This window comes from Anser anser (assembly GCF_964211835.1).
Source record: "Anser anser genome assembly, chromosome: 1".
Lineage (NCBI taxonomy): Eukaryota > Metazoa > Chordata > Aves > Anseriformes > Anatidae > Anser > Anser anser.
The window spans coordinates 70,665,662-70,692,340 of NC_139720.1; the positions used below are offsets into that span (position 1 = coordinate 70,665,662).

Sequence of the window (26,679 nt, forward strand, 5' to 3'; positions counted from 1 at the left end):
CTTATTGTATCCAGATCCATTCTTCCATGCACCATAAATTACAGGATTAGTCAACAAAGTTAGACATCTAAAGAGACACTAAAATATCTCAGGCTTTTCTATTTGCCAGTTAAGTGCTTTTCTCACATTCTGTAGCCTCCAAACCAGGTGGAACAAAAAGTTAATTTACCAGTTAATAGAATCCTAATTGCTTCTCTTGGGAACCTTGCCATAACTAATAGTTCATATTGCCTTGATTTTTTTTCCTGGTATATAGCAATATTAGTTCATTTCACCCCCTTCATGTAAGTCTGATTATTGTTTAATCTAGTTACTCCTCTGAACCCCTTCCGATCTTCAGTGGATATAGCCTATTCCATCTCTCTAAAGTAGCAAAACATAACTAACCCCCATTTACAAAAATAGCATAAAATGAAAATATGACATTCTATAAACTATACACAGAGTCTGAGCCAAAGCATATAACAGACCCAGTTTTTGGACAGTTTTTTTTTAACTCCAAATTTATCCATGCTCTGTTGGAAGTGAAGCAGTCAGTTCCCCTCTCCCTGACCCTTCTGTGTATAGATACACAGCCCCTGATTTTTAATCAAACTTCTCTCACTCCTGCCATACTCTAACCTGTTGATTTTCCCTTGATATTGCACCCTTCAATTCTATACATTTTCTTGAGAGAAGATTCTCTTCTTTAGTGTTGATCTTCTTCATATATTCAAAATTTGTCACAGAATAGCTTTTCCATCAGGGTCCGGATTGTTCTGGGTTTTCCCTTTATAATCTCCCACCTCTGCCTTTTACTGAGGAAAGAAAAAACAGTCTCATGATAGGAGGAGAGACACAGAGGCAGCTCAACCTTCAAGTTTGATTGAAACTTCATCTAACAAAAACTGTGAAAGTATCATAGCAATTTGTATGTCTGCCTACTGGACTTATTGCAATGACCATCCTTTAAGAAAGATTTTCAGGGTGACAGGATATTGGTCACAGGATACAAGTGAGATAATTAGGTTTTCTCAGTTGGGGAGAAGGTGAGAAAGAGTGAAGGTTTACTAAATGGTTCTAGTGATCTGTGGCAGCTGGAACTGTCAGTGTGCAAGAAGAAATCTCAACTGAGATTTCAATCTTTACAATGGCATTGGCAGTTTAGGAGAGATATCCTTTCAAGCCAAGCTGTCAAAGATCAAATTTCAGTGTATGTAAAGAGCATTTGATTAAAAACTAACTACTTTTCTTGAGCAGACATAGGGGCTCTGGCTTCAGAGCATCCCTCTTGATCTGATTATCTTCACAAGCAACCAGAAGGTTTTACTACAGGAAACTGATATGCAGAGATCAAATAATTTTTGCAAAATCATATAGAAGTCTGTGACAGAGCAAAGAAATGAACCCAGGTCTTCTGATTCCTTGGCTACCATCTTAGCCACTTCTTTTCTGCAAAACAAATCTTAGGTTAGAATTTAAATTTCTGGGTGCATTTCAAGTCTCACTGGAAATCCAGCTCCATACATTTAGTAGGCCCACTGCAGAATTTCTCCAAAGCTCTTCTGACTCGGAAAGTGGAAAAATAAAGTATGTCTTTTATGTAACTATGTCAAGAGGCAACATAGACAGTGGCCAAGCCTTTCAAGAAAAGTGGTTTTTCCTTGTGTGTTCTGGTTTATAAAGCCTGTCTTCTTTATTTTCAGAATATAATTGTTGCACCTTCCAAAACAACACACAAGAAGCCAACTGCAACAGTTAGTGTCTTGTGTGCCTGTGAATTATCTTGGCCAATACAAGGAAGGAGGAGTTGATATCAAATTAATGAAAAGGAAAGTCAGAAAAACGAAGCAAATAGTGCAAATAACTCAGTTTTGGCAAGAAATCATCAATTGGATATATATTAATGAATAATTTTTTTTTCCTCTATGCTCTCTATGAACAAAGGGGAGAAGTAGATCCTTCCAGATGCTGATTCAGTCCTCCTGAGAGAGGTTTCTAAAACCAGTGTGATGAGTCATTTTCTAGCATCTCCTGTTTCCCTCCACTGACTTTTGAGGCGCTTATAGTGGATACAAGACTGATGAATGAAGGTATTTGAGAGGAAACTTAAACATTACATCTCTTATGTATATGTAAGTTGCAAAGCTATTCTTAAGACATGTAGGTAGAGCAGCTAAGGCATCTCCTTATTTATTTGCTCCAATCACATATCCATCTCCATATATTGCTTAAGATACTGCAAAACAAGATCACAAGGGAGCTTCCATACACTCTAAAGCAAGCAGGAAGCAAACATTTTCCTATACTTAAAGATAACTTCTTGAATCTATGTACAGCTAAAATTCCTGATAAAAATGAAATCTTTTGAATCATTTATTTGTATTTCTTCTTCAGGCTGGTCCCGAGAACACTATCAGTCAAATAATGAAGGAAAATTATAAACATGAAGTCAAACACAAACCTTCCTTGAAAAGACAGTGCATAAAATATTTTTTCTTCTCCAGAGATCCCTGCTTGTCACTTGTCAACACGGAGAAAGAACAACAAAAGAATAACAGATCAGTTATTGCATCCTCTGACCAGTGTCCAGCTGCTTCTGCTGCCTAAGGTAAAAGAGTTGTTTTAACATGATCTGAAAATGAAAGGAGCAGTGGCATTTAATTTCCTTCCTCTTTCCTTTCTTTTATCCTCAGGTCATCTTTCTCCCAAAAACATGTTTTATAAGTTGTCCAATTAAGAGGTTTTTAATGTCAGAACCTTTTTTTTTCTATCTTTCTTTCATTCTAACACTTTCTAACACTCTCTAACATCTAACAAGACAGTGTCTGGCTATTTCTGAGTGCTACATTCACATAATTTAGTAAAATAACAATAGGAAAATAAAAATCTGCTTCTCTCTCTGAGTTAAAGTTCCTGCCTAGAATAGAAATCTTTCCAATCAAATGATTATCATTACATGGGTGCATGTATGATCCAAGAAAACAAGGCTGTGAATTTGAGTATACACAGTTCATACACATACATGCATGTGCACATGTAGAAAAAGAATAGAGTCTCTAGACATAAAGCAAGTAACAAGCCTAACTGATAACTGTACCTGCAAGACAAGAACCTAACTTTTGCAACATCAAAAGCTAATTTGTATCTTGTGGCACTACAGATCTAGCCCCTGTTTGAAAGTTTGAATGTTTTTTTTAGGGATTCAAAATTAAAGTAACCTTTCAAAATATTCCTGCAGAAAGATACTGAAGAAGAATAGGATTCCTCCAGTTTAAATTCTGGAGAGAACTGAAAAACAAAAAAACAACTGAATTTTCACAGAATTGTGTAGCTGTATAATAATCATATTCTTTGCTACTAGTTGTTTATTTTGCAGCAACCCTTTTCTGTGCTCCTAAAGAGCTCTTTCTACTTTTATTTATTTATTATTTAATATTGCTTATAGTTTTCAAACTTCCTATCTTAACTGCTCTATCAGCAGCACTAGAAGCCATCCGGACATCCATGCTGCCTCTGATGAATTCACCAGTCAAAGTGCCGACCCCCAAACATTCTCCAGCCTCAGGATTCCCTTCTGGCAGTACAAGAGCTGAACTCATGTCATTGGGCAAAGACCAAAGCAGGATTCTTGCTTAAAATAGTAGATGATGACATATAGATTGTCTGGGGTTTTATTTTTAGCTAGGTCAAACTTGTGCCAGTAACAGTGATGGCTTAGGTGTCCAATTAAAGTCATAAAGTGATTAGAGCTTGCTGGTGATCATTAACTTCCCCTGGACAGTGCCAGGGTAACCCAGTATGGAGCTACTTCAGACTCTGACCTTCCATTCATTCTCTAATGCCTCTCTGTGTTTTACTTTTACCATGTCTGCTATAGTCTTTGCAACATACCTCAGCCCCAGCTCATACTGTCTGTCTGCTGTTCCTGTCCTGGCTGTCTCCCAAGTCCCATCTACTCCCTGCTAATTCAGTATAGCACTCATAGAACTATATGAAGGCACTTATTCCATTGTGGGGTCATTTGGAAGAAATAACACTCAGTTATTTGCTCTGCAGCAAATTAGATCTTTCAGAGATTAAACTGAAACATTATAATGCTGAAAGGGGCTGGTAAATTATCAAGCCCGGTGAAGAAAAAGCAGATGTGTATAATGCATACAATGTATCTGTCTTTTATTCATTAAGAAAGCAACAGGCTGCCCAGGGAAGAAGTTGAGTCACCATCCCTGGAGGTCTTCAAAAAACACATAGATTTAGAGTTTAGGGACATGGTTTAATGGTGGACTTAGCAGCGCTAGGTTAAAGGACCAGATGATCTTAGAGGTCTTTTCCAACCCAAATAATTCTATTATTCTATCATTCTGTAAAAGGCTTAGGTTTGTTTTCTGATGATTTCCTTTCTATTAAAGACTACAGATGTGACGGTTAAAAATATTGGGAAGACATAATATTTTAGTACTGTCTAAAGCATTTGGAAGAGCCTTGAGCTACTACATTGTCAGCTAAAAAATGAGTAAATACTGGTAGTAAAAGTATCTGTGTACTTCATGTTAAACATATCAAAGGTTAACAGATTAGAATATTTAATTGTAAAAAAGGAGATCATCACCAAGTGTTGTTTCTACCACTGTTCTGTGGTCTCTCTTTTCTGGATGAATGTTAATATCTTTATTACTGATCTCAAAGAATATTATATACATATATATAATATATATAAAACAATGATAAATAATGTTATTATATATATAAAGTTATTAGAACTACAAACAATGTCAGAGGAAGATCATATTAACCCAAAGAAAAAATAGCAGAGATCAAAAGATAAAGTGGGCTCACTTAAGACATATGAATTTTAAAACCTGTGAACAAAGAATGGAGATCATGACTTTAAAATGAGCAAACAAGTACCGCAAAGTAGTAGCTCTGAAAAACATGATGATTGAAGCAAATGATCATTTGTAAATTCTGGTGAGATGTGATTGTCAAGGTAGGTATAATTTTTGGTTAAAAAAGGAGGAGACTATTGAGTAGAAAAAAAAAGAAAAGGAATATTACTTTTCTATCTCACACCAAGGAGAGTTTTCTTGGAATCTTCTATCCAAATTAATGACAAAAGAATATAGAAGGATTAGAAGCTGTTTAGAAAGAGACGAGAGAATGACCTGATATTACTAGTACATGTCTCACAGTCTGAGACTAGTTTGGAAATATCACAGACTAAATTTCAGATCAGAGATAGCTTTCTAATCTAACAGAATAAGACAGAAATAAGATTCAGTGACCAGAAGCTGCATTTAGACATAGTGCAGGCTGTGAGTCTTTTGAACAGGGAATTAAATCATCCATTGGGATTAAGGTGCTTTCTTTCTCAGCTAGAACTTGAAATCCAACCCAGATCTGGACATATGGCATCAGTCAGCTAGAGCTCCAAGCTTGAAGCAGAAATTTCTGGGTGAGATGCTATAGCCTGCATTATGTAAGAGTCAGATTAATTGTCCCAAGTGTTTTTAGAAATCTGTGAAAAACTGACTTTACTCATAGAAAACAAGATCAGAGTTCTTGTGTCTCCAGATTGATGGCCATCCACTGAAGTGCAATCTGCAGACTAAGAGATGTGAAATAGTTAGATGAAAAGGGTGCTCCACTGGATTGTTTATACTCACTACATCTGTGGCAGACCTGAATGAGGTTTTAATGTACATTAAAATTATTCCATAGGCAGTTATATACTGTGAAGCCAAAACATTTCCTTTCCTCCCCCTCCCAACTCACTAGACCTCAGGCTTTCATTTACAGTAGAGAAATGGAGCCAGTAAACCTATACTGTTCTATAAACAGGGCAGCATAATGTCTGTTAAAATTCTGGGCAATTTCTTGTAATCATATGTACTTAAGTAAAATTTACATGATTATTATGAGCTGCTCTTGGGCAATGGCTCTTTGTCAGCCTATAGTGATTAGCACATTGGTGCTGCCAGGACAAAATTCTGTCAGCACCACAAGAAGCAATTTCATCAGGTTTCCTTTTACACAGCTCACAGTGGCTTTGCAGCCTGCTAGACTTTCTTCTTTTCCCTAACCATGCAGTCTGACTCTTCAGATGGAAATTAAAACGATTTCAAGAATGAAGAGTTCTAGCTTATTTCTAAAAATAGCCCTGATCTTCAGCAGAGGATATGATTCCTTAGCCATGTGCAACAAAGATGACCTCTTTGTAAGGTCTAGCCTGCAGCAGGAGGTGTCTGCTCTTGGTCTACTTTTATATTGGTTCAAAAATAAACAGCAAGTTCCTCTGGCTGGCCTCCCTCACCAAACGCAAGCAAGGAACATTCTGTACAAGGAAGCACTCACAATCATTTGAGGGGCCAACTCTAAAGAAGTTAATTGATGCATCAACGATGTGTGTTGAGCATTAATGTTTTCTTAATATGTTCATGGCTTGCACAGCTGCATATTAGTGCACAGTAAAGACAGTACTGTACATTTGGGATATCCTACAGACGTGAGTTGAAAGAGAATGCATTTATTTTTGCAAAATGGAGTCTTTGTGCTCAGATCTTAAACTTACATAACATGTCAGGGACACCAGAATATATTACATATTTTTCTTATAGAAAGTTGAATAAGCCAGAAATGTGTGTGATATTTTACAGAAAAAAAGTATCCCAATAAAAATAAACAAATAAATAAGATCACTTGTGTCCTATACAAATTACATCTTTTAGAAAAAAAATAGGGAAGGCAAAATTCAAACAGGAAAGTTGAAAATTGACCCCTGTTTTAACTATCTTTAGTATCTAGGAATTATAAAAGTACACTACAGTGTAGAGTCATTCAAAGAGTGAAACTTTAGATAAAGAATAGGGTCCCAGGTTCCTTTTCCTGCAACATAAAAGACTTGGGATAAAAACAATATGTATACTAAAACATATTTTCATTGTGAGAATGATGTACTATGTTGTTAGAATAAGAATCTAGACTAATATCTTTGACCTTGAAGCAACACGTACCCCAAGGAGCCATGTGAGGTGCAAACACTGCACACCCTTCACCTTGTCCCAGCTGTATGGCCAAGCTGTAATTAACTAATTCAGAGGTATGACATAACACTACTAATAATGTCTGGGCTGGAGAGACATCATTTGGTTTCAGCAGAGAAACATAAGAGAGGCAGCGCAATGCCTCTCTGTAATGGTCTTCTTTTGGCACAAGTAATCAATAGTTTATCTATGTACAGTATGAAGGCCTCCATAACACTGGGCAAAGAAACAAAGTGCCTTGGAAGAGAGAACAGGATCTCAAGACAGAGCATTATTTCATATGTTACATCTGTTAGCTCCTTTAAAACAAGTAGTAGCACTAAAAATGTTTTATTCCTGTTGTCAGGTTATGTGATAAAAGCTCTTCTCCACAGACATGAAGATGCACAAAGAGGCAAAGAACTGTGGGGAAACCCAACTAACACACTGACATGGCTGCTCCCAGGCCCATATCTGGAGTCATCAGCCCATCAGGGGCTCATGCCCACATGCATGAAGGAGCAGAGAGGCACAGTGGCAGGTGGAGACACCCCAAAAAGAACAATCAGAAAAAGAAGCCCTCATCCCGGGGCTGTCACAGGAAAGCATCAGCCATACGGTCCAGCACTGATACTCATTAATGTGTGTCAATGGAAACGTCTTTCTGGATCACCTCACAGACTGGAAGTACAGCGCGTATTACAGAAGCAGGGGAAGAGTTTCTTTGGATTGCACAAATTTACCATAGAACGTTTAATGGAGGAAACAAAGGCTGAGAAAGGGAGAGGTCAAGGTGGCTTGGGGGGGGAGTAGTATGGAAAATAGAGGAAAAAGGAGATAAAAGCGACTCATCGTGTAACAATTGCATGTCAGTACACTTGTCCAGCCATTCCCTGTACTTAATCAGTACAGTCTGTCTTACCTTCTTCATAACTCCACTTAGGGGTGACACACTTTGTATTTTGCGTGCATGTTTGTGTATGGAGGTCCGCATGCCAGCCACTGGGGAGGGGACAACATGTCAGAAGGTCTGTGTGTCAGTGGTGCTGGCAACTAAAGCAAGTCAGGGTTCATGTGGTAGTGTGTGATCACTAGTGAATAATACAAGTTAGATTAACCAGAGAGTGGGTGAAGTGGCCTGGGAGCCAGCGGTGTGTGTGCATGTTTCTCTGAGGTGATAGGAAGAGGCACCTTGAACAGTTGTCTGTCAGAAAATCCCACCCGTGTGTACACATGTCTCTGTGCAGAAGGCAGCCAGTGAGAGGATTGCCAGGGACAGGACCAGCTGCTAGGTGGACTGTGGGTGTTGCAAGTCTAGACAAAAGGTCTGTAAAGACAGGGTGGGCACACATGGATGCAGTCATAAATTGAATGGGCAAGAATAACGCTGATCTTTCCTCAGAATATGGGAATCCATCTATTGGATATGAAATGAAACCTTTTGTTGCTACACACAACGCACTACCTTGGGGAGCTCAGAACCACAGTGTATTATTGAGGATAAGCAGTTACTGAAAAGCTAAAAATAAAGAGAAAAAGGTATTAAGACTATGGATTCTCTGTATTCCAGGTGTAAAGGTTGACCTTTAGCTGCCTAAAGCCAGGAAAAATATTTTCTCTCTCAGTGTGGTACACCATAATTCTCCATTATGAGATGTCTTGACTTGCTCTCAGGATTACCTGGCACTACTAATAGTGAAAAGCAAAATCTACTCTCCCTATGGGTAGCAGGGCATCTATCTTCTTTAACAACGTCAAAATCTAATATAAATCATTCCAGTGCTTGATTTTCTGAAGAACTGAATAAGTAAAGAACTTGACCATGAACTTTAGTGAAAGACTGTAAAAGAAGGGATGTAGAGAACTGTACCCAGAAGAGTGTGACTAAACATGTAATCTGTTGGATCTTGGTAAGTACCAACTTCTAATATAAACAGATCTTGGATGATGAACATTACTAGGCAAGCTGAACACTGTCAAGTGGACCCTAAAATGAAAAAGCTACAACCAGGTCATATGTCCCTCTTGAGATGAGCATTGGGCATACAACATCAGAAACATTTGCACCATCACTCAGATTGACACCATCACTCAGACATTTGTATAGAGGGACAGGGATAGTGAATTCCTATTCTGCCACAGTCTTCTAGTGTGACTTAGGTCTGTTGTTTAATTTCTCCACAATGGTTTTCCCATTTGTAAAGGGAATAGTTAAAGTCCTTCTTTCATTCAGAGGGCTTTTTCTGAGCCTAAAAAATGACAGGGTGAGATGTTAAAAGCTGTGCCACTTGAATGACCTGTGTAGGTAGGCAAAACGACAGTCTACATAGAAAATAAATTATTTGCTAGTGAATTTTGCAGAGGGAGTTGTTTGGACAGATTGGACAGACAAAAAGCTAGCTCCTTCATTGCAGATAGTTATTTAGCAGGTTTTCTTACCACTTGTTCCAATTAGGGTTTCTATTTATCTCCTACCTCATCTTTCTGTCATTGAAGCCACCATTAGACATGAATTTTAGCCAAAGAATCCTAGATCCGAACTTTTTCAAAAACTTTAAGATATAAGATGAAAACAGAGCTTTGGCTCCTAATATGTAAGTTCATCTGGGGATTCAAATTCCACCTAGTTTAGGGTTGTGTTATTGTGAGAATCCAGTCCAAGCCCATCTTTTCAGTCATAAGGTGGAAATCATGACATTCAAATTCTTTCCACAGCACAAAAAGGATGTCATCATAAACACATTATGACTTCCCTACAGGTTGCTGGAGAAGAAGAGACTAGCTCAGGAACAGCAGAGACCTTTAAAAAACAGCATGACCTTTCAGTTACAGAAAACATGGGAAAATCTAAGTCTTAGAAATACTCATTTGACTCTGGCTTGGTCCTCTCTGCAAATCCCTGCATAAAGAGAAGTTTAGGGCAAGGATTTCTATGCTGCCTCCTTAACTGCAGGCACAGTTTTGCTCATAAATATTCTAAGATCTTGATGTATCCTAAACCAGGCACTGATGCTTCTAAAGTGTAGGGATTAATTATGAGAGTGTCATTGTGAGAAAGGCAACCACAGTGACATCTAAGCCCTGAATTTGGATATGGAAAAAATAACAAAGCAGAAACAAAAACAAAGAAAAGGAACAGAGTCTGTGTTGGAGTCTTTCTAAAAATCATATGCAAGAATCCAGATGGAGAGAGTTCAGGATGCTGTTCATGCCTAACATGATCAGCAGATAGCTGAGTGGCTTGGAGACAGGAGAAGTGAGCTAGAGAAAGTGCCAGACTGCTAGCTGGGATTTCAATGAGTGTTTGTGGCAAGCCATGCCTCAGATCTTTTTTGCTGTGGCCTGAGCGCTGTCTTAGAGACCATGAATGGAAACTTAAGGACCAATCATTTTGGGGCTGGTTGTTATTTCATGATAGTGATCCCATTTTCCAACCTGTAAGTTATTTCCCTCTCAAGACTTGTGAGTGCCATTAGATCAAAACCATGCCTTCAGGACAAGCCAGTCACACTTCACCAAAAGATATATAGCATGAAGACCACAGTAGTAGTAAAGGAAAGGACTATAGAAGTATTATCCTCTCCCTAAGCTTTAAGCTTTCCCTGCAATTTTTTTTTTCAGTTCTCCTCATCCTTAACCACTCCATTTTTGGGGGTGGGGAAATTCTGTGTATCAATCACTCTATATCTCCCTCCCTCTGCCCCCTCCCTGCTCCTACTGACAACATCATCAGGCTCCCATCTTCTTCTCCAAATGGAAATTTTATGTTTCAACGGCCACTTTCAATATGTGAAATTCAGCCCAGTCTTGTCCAAGTGGTTTAGAGTCTTTCCTTTTCCCTTTCACCACTGCTGTTATGTAAGGAGGCAGCATTTGCTGCTTTCCTGAAAAACAAACCCTGTAAAATTCCTGCTGTGAACATGTGTGGTCAGGCTTTTGTGGACAGAAGTGGTGGTTTCCTATTCTCAGAGCTGTTGGAGTGAAGAGTAAAAAGGATGAAAGCCCAAAATGACAAGCAATGTTTATGCTAGGCAAACCATCTCAATTCTTTTGTTGGAGTCAGGTGCATTGACTCAGCAACAGACCTTTTTTCTTACTTGCTCGAAAAGATTAGCTTCAACTATCCTTTGAGAGATGACAATGATATATTTCTTTCTTCCTCTGTTCTCTGGACTATCCAATATTGCTTCCTTAGACTCTAAAGACCTAACTTATCCTTTGCTACGCAGTCTGTCCCAGTTTCTCAGCACTAGAGTAAGGTCTGAAAAGAGTTATTTGCTGTTCTGATTTGCAGCAGAACCTGAACTAACACAGCAAGAGAGGACCCAATTGGCCTGAGGCTTATGCTTTTTAATCTGTTAAAAAACATATATCAAATGGGAAACACCAAGAAAGAGAAGGTTTCCAGATGTTAGAATGGTGTTCTGGAGCCTCAGGGAAAAAAGGAAAAAAGGTTCATGAAGGCCTAAGTATGTACTGCAGATGTCAGGTTGTTTTATAGGCTTGATTCAAAGTCCAGTAAAGTCAAAGAGAATCTTTACATTGGCTTTGATGGGTTTTGGATGAGACCTATAGATACAGAGAGGTCCTAAGTGACAATTAGCCTGTGTAAGACTGAGAGAAAGTCATTAGAAACTGACTATCATATAAAAGGATTTTCAATAGAATATTCATGGAATATGTCTGTATCTCTACACATACTGCAGGTTAATACGTCATCTACTCCAGAAAAGTGCCCAGCACTCTGCCTCTTACTGGTCCAGCACAAGGTACAAACTGGTTAGGGAGAAAAGCCCTTTTCTGGTTGGATTTCCCCTTTAGCACAACTTTATGTGCTTGTATAATACAAAACAGCCTTTTCTATTTCTGTTCAAGCTCTGGAGGCTTGGATTCCTCCCAGAATTTTTGATTAACAGCTGAGCCTAAATCAGAGCTGCCTGGGGTCTCCTTTGCCTTACTGACACATCATAATATCCTTTAATCTGCTATTTCAAGACAGTTCCTTGTTTTGTCAAGCAGTTCACTCCCTCTAAGAGAGACCATGATGATTCCTCTTCCTTTCTAAGATTTTACTGAGCTGTTTCAAAGGACTTCCATTACACCAGGGAAAACTTCTTTTTTGGACAGAGTCAGAACTGGACTGCAAAGGACACTGGATTATGGACTGAAGGCCAGAGGGTGGATTTTGCTAAAGGTGGTCAGCTTCTGTATGCTCAGAACCACTTCAGGCTTTACCCAGCTGGTTCAGGGCCCTAATCAGTACAGCCACAGTCTCACAGCATCTCATGCAAATTAAAACATTTTGACAGCATCAGCTAGAGTCTGTGTGTTACTGGCTGTCACCAGTCACACAGAGAAAAAAAACTCTCTGTGGCTCAACTGGTGAATATATTGAATTCCTGGAGGTGGAGGAAGTGACACTAAAGCTGATAAAAATAGTTTATAGTCTGGTCTGCCATTTAACCATCAATGAACTAACTGAATCACAACAAACCTTCTTTTTTTTTATTTTGTCTTCTTTTTCTGGAGACTCAGTGTGGTTTGATAACATAAACAGCAAAAAAAAATGTAAATGGTAGATGGCAAAAAGGTACGATTACACATGCACTGTGTGCATCAGCTTTACGAATAGGAATGGAGTCATGCCACAGGCAAAGCCTACCTGAAGTTGCAACCAACAAGGAAGATAAAAGACAGCTATTCCTATCTGTGCGTTGGTGGAATAAAGGCCAAAAACAGTGTGGGTCCATTGCTCAGTGGATCAAGGGACTCACTGATAAGCTGTAGGCAAAAAGATGAGGCATTCAGTGCATGTTGTGGCTTAGGTTTCACATTGAGGACTTGTTCTTAGGCCTCCCAGGTACAATATAAGAGCATCCTAATACAGTCTGTTGTCATGAAGCAGTACCCACAGCAGAGGAAAAAGGGTTAGGGATCACTTAACCCACTTGGACATGCACAAATTCATCAGATTAGATAGGACATCCAAGGATACTAAAGGAGCTAACTGATGTCATTGCAAGGCTGAATTCTGTTACCTTTGAAATGTTATGGCAATTAGGGAAGGTTCCTAATGCCTGAAAAAACCAAACCAAACCAAACCAAAACAAACAAAAAAAAACAGTTAAAAAAACAGTTGTTGCACCTATCTCCAAGTGTAAGAAGGATCCAGGGAACAAGCTGGTCATAGAATCATAGAATGGCTCGGGTTGGAAGTGACAGCATATTAGATTATCTAGTTCCAACCCCCCTGCCATAGGCAGCATAACCTCAGTCCTTCTCACTCCTTGAGAAGGTTACAGATCTTCTCAGACTCCACTCTTCTAAACACATGAAGGTTAAGAAGGTGATTAGTGGGAACCAGGATGGATTTATCAAGGGAAAAATCACACCTGACCAACTTCATTGCTTTCTATGATGATGTGCTTGAAACTGGGGGCAAGGAGAGGGTGGTGAATGTTAAATACCTTCATTTCTGTAAGATCTTTTAGACAATCTCCTAATCATCACATTGGTGAGATATGTATTGGTTGAGTGCGGTGAAAAATTGTCTGGCTTGTCAGGCTCAAGGAGTTGTGATAATGTTGCAAAGTCCAGCTAGCGGCCAGACCGAGAGGAGTAGTTTGTATCAGACACTATATGTACTGAGGGCAGAGATGCTACTCAAAGGGCATCTGTGATTAAACAGCAGGGACAGGCTGATGAATTGGGTTGATGAAATACTCACAAGGTTCAGCAAGAACAAGCACAAAATATTGCACCGGGGACAGAACAACCTCATGCAATGATATGGACTGACTATTATGAAACAGCTCTGCAGAAAATAAACTGTGGGTCATAGAGGACAGCATTCATTTCTGAGTGTGTGTAATGCCGGTACTGGACATTTATACTCTGCTGATATTATTAGGAGATTCTCATTCCTTTCAAAGACTCTAGTCTTCTGGAGAGAGAAAAGAAAAAAAAAAAAAAAAAGTGTAGTGGGTTTACATGGCAAGGTTTTGGTAGCAGGGCGCCATAGGGGTGGCTTCTGTGAGAAGGATCTAGAAGCTGCCCCATGCTTGGTAAAGGCCCCACTGTTGACCAGAGCTGAGCCAATAAATGATGTTGTTTTGCGCCTCTGTGAGAGCACATTTAATACAGGGAAAAACAAACAAACAAACAAACAAAAAAAACCCAAACTGCTGTGACACACAGCAGCTGGGAGAGTAAGAGGAGTGAGGAACAACCTTGCAGGCACCAAGGTCAGTGAAGAAGGAGGGGGAGAGGTGCTCCATGTGCCAGAGCAGAAGTCCCCTGCAGCCTGTGGGGAGGACCATGGTGAAGCAGGTTCTCCCCCTGCAGCCCATGGAGTACCACAGTGGAGCAGGGTTCCACACTGCAGCCCGTGGAGGAGACCACGGTGGAGCAGGTGGACCTGCACTGAAGGAGACTGCGGCCTGTGGAGGACCCCTGCTGGAGCAGATTCCAGGCTAGAGCTGTAGCCCGTGGAGAGGAGACCACGCAGGAGCAGGTGACCTGGCAGGAACTGCGGCCCGTGGGGGACCCAGGTTGGAGCAATTCGCTGCTGAGGGATGGACCCTGTAGTACGGACCCATATCTAGAGCAGTTCTTGAAGAGCTGCTGCCTGTGGGAAGCCCATGCCGGATCAGTTTGGCAAGGACTGCATCCCGTGGGAGGGACCCCACAGCACAGGGGACGAGAGTGATCAAGAAGGAGCAGCGGCGAAGAAGCGCTATAGACTGACCATAACCCCCATTCCCCCGTTCCCCTGCGCCACTTGGGGGGAGGAGGCGGAAGAGGGCAGATGGGGGGGAAGGTGCTTTTGGTTTCTTTCCTTTGTTTCTCATTTCTCTAGCTTGTTAGTAATAGGCAATAAATCTTACTATCTCCCTATGCTGAGTCTGTTTTGCCCATCACGATAATTACTGTGCGATCTCCTCATCCTTATCTCAACCCTTCAGCCCTTTTCATCGTATTTTCTCCCCGTTCCTCTTTGAGGAGGGGGAGTGAGAGAGCGGTTGTGGTGGAGCTCAGCCGCCCACCCGAGTAAAACCACCACAAAAGGAGAGGGAGAGAGAGAGATTTGCACACTTGATACTTCCTTCACCAATGTTAAGGGTAAATTTATGACTCTTCCTCAACACCCACCCCTTCTTTCAAAAACAAACAACAACAACGACAAACACACAAACAAACCAAAAACACCAGAATACCTCTCCATGGCAATTCCTGACAAATATCTACTGGATTTTAGAAACTGTAACCAAAGACAACGTTCAAAAGTGAAAAATTAGAACGAAACCAAGAAACAGAGATTCAGTGAAATAGGGAGTGCCTTTAGAAACTGTTTTATAAACTTATAATCATGTTCAACATTGAAAGTGAGCAAAAATCTATGGACCACAGCAGAAGTCATTAGAATCAAACTTTGTAATCAAATGTTCCCCATAAGTAGGAGTATATCTTCTCTAATTTAAATTTTGGGGGATTACTTCAAATTCTTAGAAGGTCAGAGATTAAAACCAATTCCCAAGAAGTGATGGGAGTTCCACCATTCCCTTTTCATTCCCTTTTTTTTTTTCCCTTACCTCACTACCTTGCATGCTAAGCATTTTTTCTCTGCTTCCAACAGGGGGTTTGACCATGAAACTGCCTCAACCAACCCTTCCTTTGTTACCCTATTTCCTGCAGCATAAAGGCAATGATCGTTTCATGCACTTTCTATGATCCTTTGAATCAACACTTGACAAATATTTGTAAACCATTGGTCAGAGAGATCTGAATTCCTCTCTGGGCATGAGATCATTCTTTAGATTCCCAGTGTTAACAATACAAATATTATATGTTATTGAGGTATTAGTGAAGTATGGCTGACTATGAAACGTAAGTAAGCTTTCATTATTGCTCTCTACCCTTGCTGGTTTCAAACTTAACATATCAGACCCCGACCAACATGCTAGAACAGTCCCCTTTTCAATGTTGCCCTTCGTGGAACAAGATGGACAGTAGTTGCTCTAAGGAAAGCTAAGGCCTTCCCACAAACAAAGTCATTAATGGAGAACCTATCAGACTTGCCAGCTAGGTGGAGTCATGTGGATACAGCAGTGGATGAGACTAGAAATAGAAGGGCATTAAAGCACATTGCCTTCTGACTATCCTCAGCAGACACCAAAAAGGGCATTTGCACCAAAATAATTCAACAAAACTTTTAAGCTGCTCTAAATGTCATACAAACTCATTCCTACCCCCACATAAGTATCACTTAAAGCTGGGGGTACATGAAGATGGAGAGCCTCCTTCTTCCCACTCTAGTATCTCAAGTTTGTCCTTAAGTATAGCTCAGCCAACCCTAGAGCTGTTATCCCCATTGCATATTCTTCCAGAATGTCAGATTTATGCAACCATATTTTCTGATGTTTTTCTCTATGTATACACAAGATGGTAAGCAATCCTGCAGCATGCGTAGGATGCCTGGTAATGACTCTTGGAAGTTTAAGATGTTTCATTAATAAATCAGTATTTTATAATTATACTGCTGTTTTTAGACTAAAAGGACAATGAGGCAATTGACTTTCACCACAAGCTAACCCAAATTAACTGGAATGTAAACACAGAAGCATAGGACAGAACTATGGAAATGAAAAGAGGAATATAGCATTAATGCAGTGTTAAATTTTGTCTGGTTAGTATAAACAAAAATGGGTGTTTTGTTTTGTTTTGTTTTTTAAATGACTTTCACTTCCTATTATTTCACTTCCATTACATAATGTAAATATGTCAAAACATCTCTAGATTCCTTCATGCTGGAAATCAGATCATATTTAAACAAAGTTTGTGTGTGTTCTCCTCTGGCAGCTACCAATTAAATGTCACTGTTTTAAATATCATTTTTTGAATCGTCTTTTATACTTTGCCAGATGAAGTCACAACTGCATCCTGTTAATTGATAGAAGTTTTACTAAAATGCAGAATTGACAGGATACGTATTTTCTGTCATTTGGTTGGTTGGTTGATTTAAAAAGAAGTGTGTGGGGAAGAGGAGAAGCTATTGGGGCATGATCATGAGACGACAGAGAAATTTGCATCCTCTAAGCAAACCTTCCAACAGAAGATATTTTCAGTCACTCCATCCTCCCAAACAAACTACCATTTTATGTCAAATGAGGGTTTTTCAGGATGTCAGGGTGCTTTATCACCAATGACAGCCCTTACCCCACAGTACAGGTTTCACACAAGTTCTTTGCCCAGTATTTAACAGGATATAATTCCAGCTTTATTCCAGGGACAAAGTACTAGAGAAAAATTGTAATCTTGTGGTGCTAGTATGCCCTCAGGGTATGACCCTGGGATACTGCCAGGGGTCTCCAATCTCCCTCTCAGCAAGACTGCAGCACCCCATTATTCTCAGAGCGGACAGCAGGAGAGACCCCAGCGTTTTCCCACCGATACTTTCCAAGATCTTTTCACATGAAGACTTTCTGTTTATTCTCTGGAGTCCTTATGTAAACCAACACTAACTCATGATCTCTTGTAACCCTGGCAGGTCATAACTCTAACAGGTCTTGGAATGAGCATTAGGAGAGCATTTGCCATCTGAACCAGCTGATATCTAATGTCAAGCCCATGCTGTAACTGCCAGACCAGGTTAAGTGCAATACTGGCATCTGCTACACCTGCAAAGTTTGTCACAATGTTTTAAGTAATCAAAACCATAAAGATTAGTCCTAGTCAACAGCATAAAGAAGAAATAGCATTTTTAAAAGACAAAAGAAAAATTAATCCTTTCGAAAAATATGCACTATTTTCACTGGAAAATGGAGTGGTTCTTTCCCCAGTACTTTATCACCTGAAAAGGACAGTTAATCAAAATACACTTCCTGGAATAATGTAAAAATCGAAGCTTCTCTGAAAACAATGCCTATAAGAGCAACTCAATATGAACGATAACCTGAAATAACCTCTCAGTGAAAACTGTTTAAGCCAGCAGGTAAATAGAAATAACATAAACTGATTTGAGGACCACCTGATCTAAATCAATCCAACTAGATTAGATGTTGTGTGATGCTATTGTGGAGTCAGAAGATTTCCTATCTGGAAGCAGAGGTAGCAGAGGCCTAGTAGGACTACAATAGTCTGCTGTTTAGTCCTAAAGCCTGTCCAGCAGGCAGTCAGGCATGTAGTTAGATGTAGGAGGGGTCTGAGTCTAAGAAGCTGACTCAGGGTGATACCTATTTCTGTGCATGCTAAAGAGCATCCCAGGCCTTGATGCCTCCCGTGCTGTTGGAGCTCTCCTCTTCCTCCGTTCAAATAGGCACCATGGACCAGCACAAACCCCAATTCACCATCACTCCAGGATTTGTTAACCAAAAGGATCTGGCAGTTTGGATACTATGGAGTTTTAGGTCAGACACACCAGCCCCATGTTTCTTCCAACCCTCCTTCATTTTCGGACTGCACAGAGTTTTTGGCAGGAGTATTTTGGCAGGAGTTTTGGCTGTTGAAGGACCACAGCTGGATGGCTGTTTAAGGATCTAGCAAATGATAAATCGTATTGAGCCTCCTCTGCCTCCAGTATGTCCCAGGCTTTTCAAAAACTCCACTAAAGTATATTTACACCTCATGAATCTGGGATTTTGAAAATATCAGGGATTGTTATGTCATGCCTTTTACTTACTGACTTCCTTGACAGCATCTCCTAAAATAGATCTGGACCTCTCACTGACCCTTTCCTGTGACCAGTCAGCAGAAACATTGATCTGTTCACTTTTTCATAGGGCCTTTGGATGTACTGGAAATGTCCTCTTGTTCTGAATATTCCTGTCTTGAATTTGTCTTTACATTCACTTCAGTTGCCATTGAATCTGGCCCCAAGTTCACCTTGGAAGAATATGCAGGGGGAATGAAGGAAACACCCCTGCTTGTCTGAACATCTGCTAAATGTGAGCAAAACAACAGAGAAAGTTCAAATTACCCCTCTTAAAAAAATGACAGATATGAGTAAGAGATACCACTTATGAGACACCTCTGTGGAGTAAACATTTTGGACTAGTATTCCAGGCAGCAACTACAGAGGCTCTAACAACAGACTGACCAGCCATTTATTACATTTCAAACAAAGTGACTCAAAGGAAAATCTTCCAAACAGGCACCACTGGGCATTTGACTCAGCCCAAGCAATGTTTAACTATTGCCTTGCCACGAAGAGTACACGTGACTTCTGTAAACCTTGCCCTGGCAGCTACTTTTGAATAAATGCATAGTGCACCTCACCATTTTTTTCTCCAGCTTCCTACAGTGAGTAGCCATTTCAGGGTGCTGATGTTTTTCCTCTGAGCATGCCATGTCAGGTTCAAATTAATTAAGATATTTTAAACCTTTTTCTATTTTTTTCCTCCTTAAATAACAGTAATGTTCTGGTTTAGTTGAAGGCCTAAAAGCTGGTTTTAATTTAAATATAAATAATACCCAGACTGTGTTATTGTTCTAAAAATAGGGTGTTTTCTGTTCTAAATGTTTTGCTGATCTTAAAACTGGGGGGAGGTGAGGAGGGGACAGGATATCCAGACTCTTTCAGATTGACTGCCTCAAACCTGTGGCATTCAGTCTGTAGAGAAGTAGGTCATTTCTGAGATACCAACATTTTATCTGGAAATGTATTTACCACGCTTTAGTACCAGCACATCTATTCAGAATGTGGTTCACAAATCACAAGGGGAAATCACATCCTGTTAAGACTAAACATTCTTGAGTGAGCCTCAGCTATGGCAAATTCAGCGGCAGAAAAAGAAACTGTGGTGAGTGAGTGCTGTTACTGATATTTTCCAAATAAATAAAGCAAACAAGTTGCTCCAGGAAGCAAGTCATACCTATATGATTTATAATATTGGGATTTAGTCCATGAAGGCAAGATGAACCTGGTAGATTAGAAGTTACAGGCCACCCATGGATGTCAGCATTGCCTGTAGTACCTTTATTCATACTAACCAGTCTGCAACAACTGGTATGGACCTCATTTGTTCTTAAGATTGTGTGGTTTCTAGCAATACTCAGCAACTTCTGTTGGCTTAAAGGTTGCCAATGAGCTCCAAAATGTGTTAGTATCAACAAGGAAAAATATAAGGATCCCATTTACAGCCTATTGGCAGCAGGCAGGTAAGAAAAAAAAAGAAAAAAAAAACCACAAACAAACAAAAAAACACTCCAAAATCAATGTTTGTTTTACTGAGGGCCTCCTTAGGTGTACATTGGAAACAATTCTGTCTGTCTTCTACCACAGTTAAGTCACCCTCTAGTTTGGTGTGCCAGCCAGTAGTAGATAACAGTCCCGAATCAACAGGTTTCTGCTGTTGAGCAGTACCAGACCATATGGCCAAAAGCAGATGGAAAATATTAAGTGTGACACGGCACCTGATGAATGATGATAATGAACAAAAAGTAAAGCGGGGACTGGTGCGCATCTTGGCTCTTTTGCACCCTACTTGTGACATGACATAAAGGCTGGTACCACTTATGTAAGGGGTAATTTTTAGCAGCAGGACTCCACCCATCCAGCATGAGCCAGCCCCTCCTCTCATTCCCCGTCACCACTCTCTGCAAAAAGGAGTTCACAGAATGGGTCTGCTTGTCTAGCCACCAGCACCCTGTGCAGTCATCCCACCTCAGGCTATAAAACAAAATCAATGAAATATTTAATTTACTTTGATAGGAGGAACTTTACACCCTCTGTTCAAAATTATGGTGAGCCATCCAATGCACAAAGCAATGAGAAGAAAAAAGTGCAGCTTCTGAAGACAGGTGTAAAGCAGCAGACCACATGAACTTTGGCAACTTTTTGACTGTCCTGTTTAGGTGTAGTTCTTCACGCCTTGCTTTCTGCACAAGAATTTTTCTTTCAAATCCAGAAATTGGGTGTTACCAAGTCCCAGTTTAAGACTAAAGTCATTCCTTCTCTCTTCACCACTTCATGCCAAGTGGTAGGATTCAAGTCTTACATATTCCCTGTCCATTCTGACCTCATCCTTGTGGATTCTAGGTGCCTGAGGAAGGCTATTATGAAAGCTCTTTCTACAGGGTGTCTGTTTTTTCTCATAAAGTCAATAGAGTGACATTTCCAGAATCACACACTGCTGTGTCAGATTTGCCACTCAGCTTTCTAAGCAGCAGATAGAGGCTGTTCCTTGGATAGTGCATTCTGTAACAGCATTTCAGGCAGGCACCACAGTCTCGGTGGCTAACACAACAGTACGAACCAGCAAAGTGTCTGAGAACCAAACAGCTTTGACAGTGTTAGAGATGCTGTGTTCTTCCTTCTGTTGCGTAGTTCGGTGGGGCTACATGATATTATTCTCTAGATGAATACAGGGAATAAAACAGATGATGGATTTCTGTGGCAGATCATGAAGCCAATGAGATCTAGGCAATGAAGGCAAGTGCTGACTTTTGTTGACGTGATTTCATTAAAAGCAGAAGGGAAAAAACAGTCACTTTTTACCTAAAAGCTATTTGCCAGCATTAATTTCCCAGCCCTACTGTCTTTTCTAGGGCTAGTGGATATATATGTGCCATCTTGGACGTTGAGTGAAGTCAATGGCACCCTGCTTCAGTACAAATCTATCCTTGGGCAGAGGCAATTGCAAGGTCCGGCCAAAAGAGGGGAAGGATGCTTATGCCAATTGGCTTCAGTGCAGGAGGGTGGAACTTAAGTCCATCAAGCAAGGAACAATCCAAACAATGCAGGTTGTCTTTTACGAATAGCTTCCTCCTCTGTACTTGAAAAAAACCATCCTCCTCTACAACGTACCACCAAAGAAGCAAAAATATGTTCCTGGGGACAGAGATGTGGTACTGCTTAAAGTTATTTCATCTTGTAACAACTGATGGCACTGCACACACCATTCTCCTGGTGTTCTGCTAGAGACACTGCTAACAAACAACATACATTTCAGGGTTTGACCTTCTGCAGGCTTGCCAGTTCTGCCAGGGTTTCATTTACATACTTGGCACATACTTCAATGAGCCATACCGGAGCAGGCAGCTAAATTTGTTTGTTTGTTTGTTTGTTTTCTGTGCTTTTTTTTTTTTTTTCTCCTTAAAAACAGAAGTCTACATCTAGACAGAAGTTTCAGGACTATCAGAACCCTTTCTCCCACTCCACTCCAAATCTTATCAAAAAGAATCTCCAACGTTCTTACAACCATTCCATGCTGTCATAATTATATCCTTAAAAGAGTGCAAAATGTTTTTTTCCACATAATTTACAGTTTTCCTGTGATTCATGAAACCTCTTTTCACATGAATAATTGGTCACTTCTTGTTTATGTATCACCACGGAGTAGCTCTGAGCAGGTCAAAAATAGACATGAAACTAAAGTTTAATAATTACATCCACATACAACCTACCCCTTAAATCCCTTGCTTTTTACCTTCCCCAGTAAAAAGAAGACGCAAAATTTTTGATGGAGAAAATGTTTCCCAAAGAAGACTTGGACAGTTTTACCTTTCTTAACACTCACTAACAAATTATCTTGCTTCAATGGTGTTTTGTACTTCATATTTTACAGTTTAAACAAAACAAGAAAGTCCCTTAAAATCAACCTAAGATGGTGGAGAAGAAGGGTACTGTTGGTGGGAGTGGCAGCTTCCCAAACATGAATTAGTTTATTTCTCAGGGGAGACAGTCAAAATGATGATTATCAATAGTCACCTAAATTAGAAAGCACCTCATTATGTTCTCAGAATACCGTTTCAGCTTCTAAACACTTGAATGAACTTCTACTTTTACAGCAGAGTAAACTGAGGCACAAATTAGTCTGTTTACAATGACTACCCACTGAGTCACTGCTCAAGTGAGTCTACAGAGAAGCTTTGATTTGCAAAACTCCTCCTCTGTCTTCAACTACGGCTTTCTGAATGGACTGCATGATTAGCTCAATGTGACAACAACTATGACAGATGAATGTGTATCTCTGCGTGTGTGTATATATTTGTGCTTCCTGTGTTTAAAGCTCAGGGCCACCTTGTGAAGTTTTTTGACAGTATATGGAAATAAAATCAAACAATTATATTTTTGCTTGACAGCATTGTACCATAGCAATCCAAAAACATGTCACAAAACAGAAGTCAGCAGGAACACTTCAAAACATAGGAAAAAAACATGCTGGCTTAAGACCAGCTATCAATCTAGCCCGGTAGATTTAGTCTAACAGTGGCCAGAATCAATGCAAAAACTGAATGCAACAGAAAAAGAAAAGAAAATGTTTGTTATTGAGAATACACAAGGACATTAATCTCCTTTTTACCACAAAACCAAAGCAACATCATTTTTTTAAGACTGAGGAAGAAAAAAAAAAAAAAAAAAGTGGAGTGGTTTTTACCTCAAATATACTTGAGTCAAAACTAAAGCCTCAAAATCTGATCTTATTAAAAACCAGAAGGGTGAACTGTTTCTTTTCTCTCTCTCTCTCTTTTTTTTTTTTTTTTGGCAGTGAGTTATAGACTGGACGGAGTGAAACCTTGGCAAGTTGTGGGGGTTAAGACATGGGAGGAGAGAAGAGGACAAAGGAGAGAGAAAAACAACTGCTGCGAGTCTAATCTTCTGATTCAAATGCACCTTAACAGCACTGGTTGGAAAGAAGACTAAAAAGTGGAAGGAATTTCTGGATCCAGATCAAGACAGCAGAAATACCTTAATCTTTGCTGGGCCATAATCTCTTGAGAAGGCTTGTGAGAATTTGATCCTGTAATTTCCAAACTAGAATCTTAAAACTGATTTGGACTAGAACTACAGTTGGTTTGAAAAATGTTATTACTTCTTCCTGTGGAAAAACAAAACAAAACTAAACTAAACTAAACTTAAAAAATAAAAAAATAAAAAAAAAATCAGCCAAACCCAAAGTGCATGGGCTCATTACAAGCTCAGGAAATCAACTCTATTTAAATCTCTTTCAGCACCACTCTCCAACTTTAATAGAGTGTGTGTTGAAACAAATGTTACATGGAAGTTTGTCCTCCCCTCCTGAGCCCTAGCTCTACACACGAATGGTCCCTACTTGTGTTTTCTTTCTGATAAGTCTTCTCAAGATTTTATTTCACTAGCCATCATTTTTGTTCTTTTCAGTGTTCCTTATTCCTATATCTCTGTTTCTGATCTTCATTATCACACCCTTGCACTCCTGTGTTTAGTTCAGTCCCTACTTTTCTGATTTCTGTGGTACCAGCTCCCAATGTTACTCATTCCTCTCTTAGCAGCTGCTTTGCTACCCCCTTTTTCTGTGCTCTCTCATGCAGTCTTCTAACATTGCAGTATCTGAAAGCTAGTTGAGTTCACTCCATTTTCTGTAAGTTTGCCATTCTCTCACACTGCTGGAACTCTCATAAGCAAAGTATGTGCATCCTGAGAGCAGTCTTTCCTCACCACTGCAACTACACACCAACCTCTTCCTCTAGACTATGGTCTTTCTCTCATCTCCCCCTTCCTTCCATTCTTATGCTTCTCGGTCTTGCTGACAATAACAAAGTTTTGAGATGAGGAAAGTGCGTGGGAGACCTGCATTGATTTTCCAGCTCCACTGACATGACTGGAGTGGGCATCCACTTAAACAAGTTCTGTCAAAGAGGCTCCAAATTCAGTGCTGAACTCTCTCTACAGATTTTCTCTCTGATGGGTTGATCCTGGCTAGCTGCCAGATGACCACCAAGTTATTCTCTCACTCCCTCTCCTGAACAGAATGGAGGTAGAAAAAAAAAATGAAAAAATCTGTGTGCCAAGATAAAGACAGGTACTGTCATGAGCAAGCCAGACTTGACCTGGGAAATAAATTATTGCAAATTAAAATTGCTTTCGATGTTGAGAAACAGAGACAAAAAATAAAACATCTTCCACACCACCACCTCCTTCCCAAGCTGTTTCACTCTTTCATTTCCTCCTCCACTAAAGAGAGCAGGGGTATGGGTTTAGGTGTTGTGCCTTGATTCTCTAATAGCTCCTTTCTGCCTCTCCCTCTTTAGACTTTCCTCTGCTGCAGTGTGGGTCCTTCTATGGTCTGCAGTCCTTCAAGACAAACCTGCTCCACTGCGGGTTCATGGATGACAATTCCTTCAGCAAATACCCATATAGCAAATACCTCTGGCATGGGGATACTCCACAGGCTTCAGTGTGGCTGTATACTCCAACATTATCCTCTCTATGGAGAAATATCTTCTCTGGCACCTGGAACATACTGTCCTACTCCTTATCATTGAATTGTAGAATATCCGAGTTGGAAGGGACCCACATGGATCATTGAATCCAACTCCTGGGTCTCCAAAGGACCACCCAAAAAAAAACAGATCATGTGTCTGAGAGCGTTGTACCAATGCTTCTTGAACTCCGGCAGTCTTAGTGCTGTGACCACTGCCTTGGGGAGCCTACCCCAGTGCCCGACCACCCTCTGGGTACAGAACCTTTCCCTTACACCCAGCCTGACCCTCCCCTGTCCCAGATCCATGCCATTCCCTCGGGTCCTGTCGCTGTCCCCAGAGAGCAGAGCTCAGCGCCTGCCCCTCCACTCCCCTCGTGAGGGAGCTGCAGGCTGCCACGAGGCCTCCCCTCAGCCTGTTCTGCTCAGGGCTGAACAAACCAAGGGACATCAGCCACTCCTCATGTCTTCCCCTCTAAACCCTTTACCATCTTTGTTACCCTCCTTTGGATACTCTCTAACAGCTTTATATCTTTCTTATATTGTGGTGCCAAAACCACACACAGTACTGAAGGTGAGGCCATGCCAGCAGAGAGTAGAGCGGGACAATCCCTTCCCTCGACCAACTAGCAATGCCGTACTTGATGCAACCCAGGATACTCTTGGCCCTTTTGGCTGCCAAGGCACACTGCTGGCTCACATTCAACTTGTTGTTGACCAAACCCCCCAGACCCCTTTCTGTGGGGCTGCTCTCCAGCATCTCATCCCCTGGTCTGTATGTATAGCCAGGGTTGTCCCTTCCCAGGTGCAGAATCTGACACTTGCTCTTGTTAAACTTCATATTGTTGATGACTACTCAGCTCTCTAATTGGTCAAGATCTCTCTGCAAGGCTTAACCACCCTTGACAGAGTCAACAGCTCCACCCGATTTGGCATCGTCTGCAAACTTGCTCAAAAACCTTTCAAGTTCCTTCATCCAAATTGTTTATGAAAACATTGAAGAGGACTGGCCTTAAAATGGAGCCCCAGGGAACCCCACTAGTGAGAGTTCACCAGCCTGATATTACCCCAGTTACAAGAACCCTCTGGGCCCGACCTGTCAACCAGCTGTTCAGCCATCTTATTTATCCAACTGTATTCTTGTCATTTTGTCCAGAAGGATACTGTGAGAGACAGTATTGAAAGCTTTACTGAAATCCAGAAAGATTACATCAACTGGCTTCCTTTGGTCAACTAGCTGGGTGATCTTGTCATAAAAGGAAATTAAGTTTTTTAGACATAACCTTCCTTTAGTGAACCCATGTTGGCTCTGACCAATGACTGCATTCAGGTGTTTTTCAATAACTCCCAGAATAATCTTCTCCATAATTTTATCAGGCACTGAAGTGAGACTGACAGGCCTGTAATTGCCAGGATCTTCTTCTTGCACTTCTTGAAAATTGGGACCAAATTTTCCAGCTTCCACTCAACTGGGACCTCTCTGGATTCCCAAGACCATT

The 26,679-nt window shown here is 40.5% G+C and overlaps 1 protein-coding gene and 1 long non-coding RNA gene across 18 annotated transcripts in view; both read right to left on the reverse strand.

The window, feature by feature from the left end:
• CCDC91 (coiled-coil domain containing 91) overlaps nt 1-26,679 on the reverse strand; it is a 336,822-nt gene that overhangs the window by 19,245 nt on the left and 290,898 nt on the right. The gene's annotated exons all lie outside the window — the stretch shown is intronic.
• Nucleotides 719-6,549, reverse strand: LOC310892359. Its single transcript, XR_014578064.1, has 2 exons — nt 3,509-6,549; nt 719-797 (listed from the first exon to the last, which is right to left on the reverse strand). It is a non-coding gene; the product is annotated as an uncharacterized lncRNA (long non-coding RNA).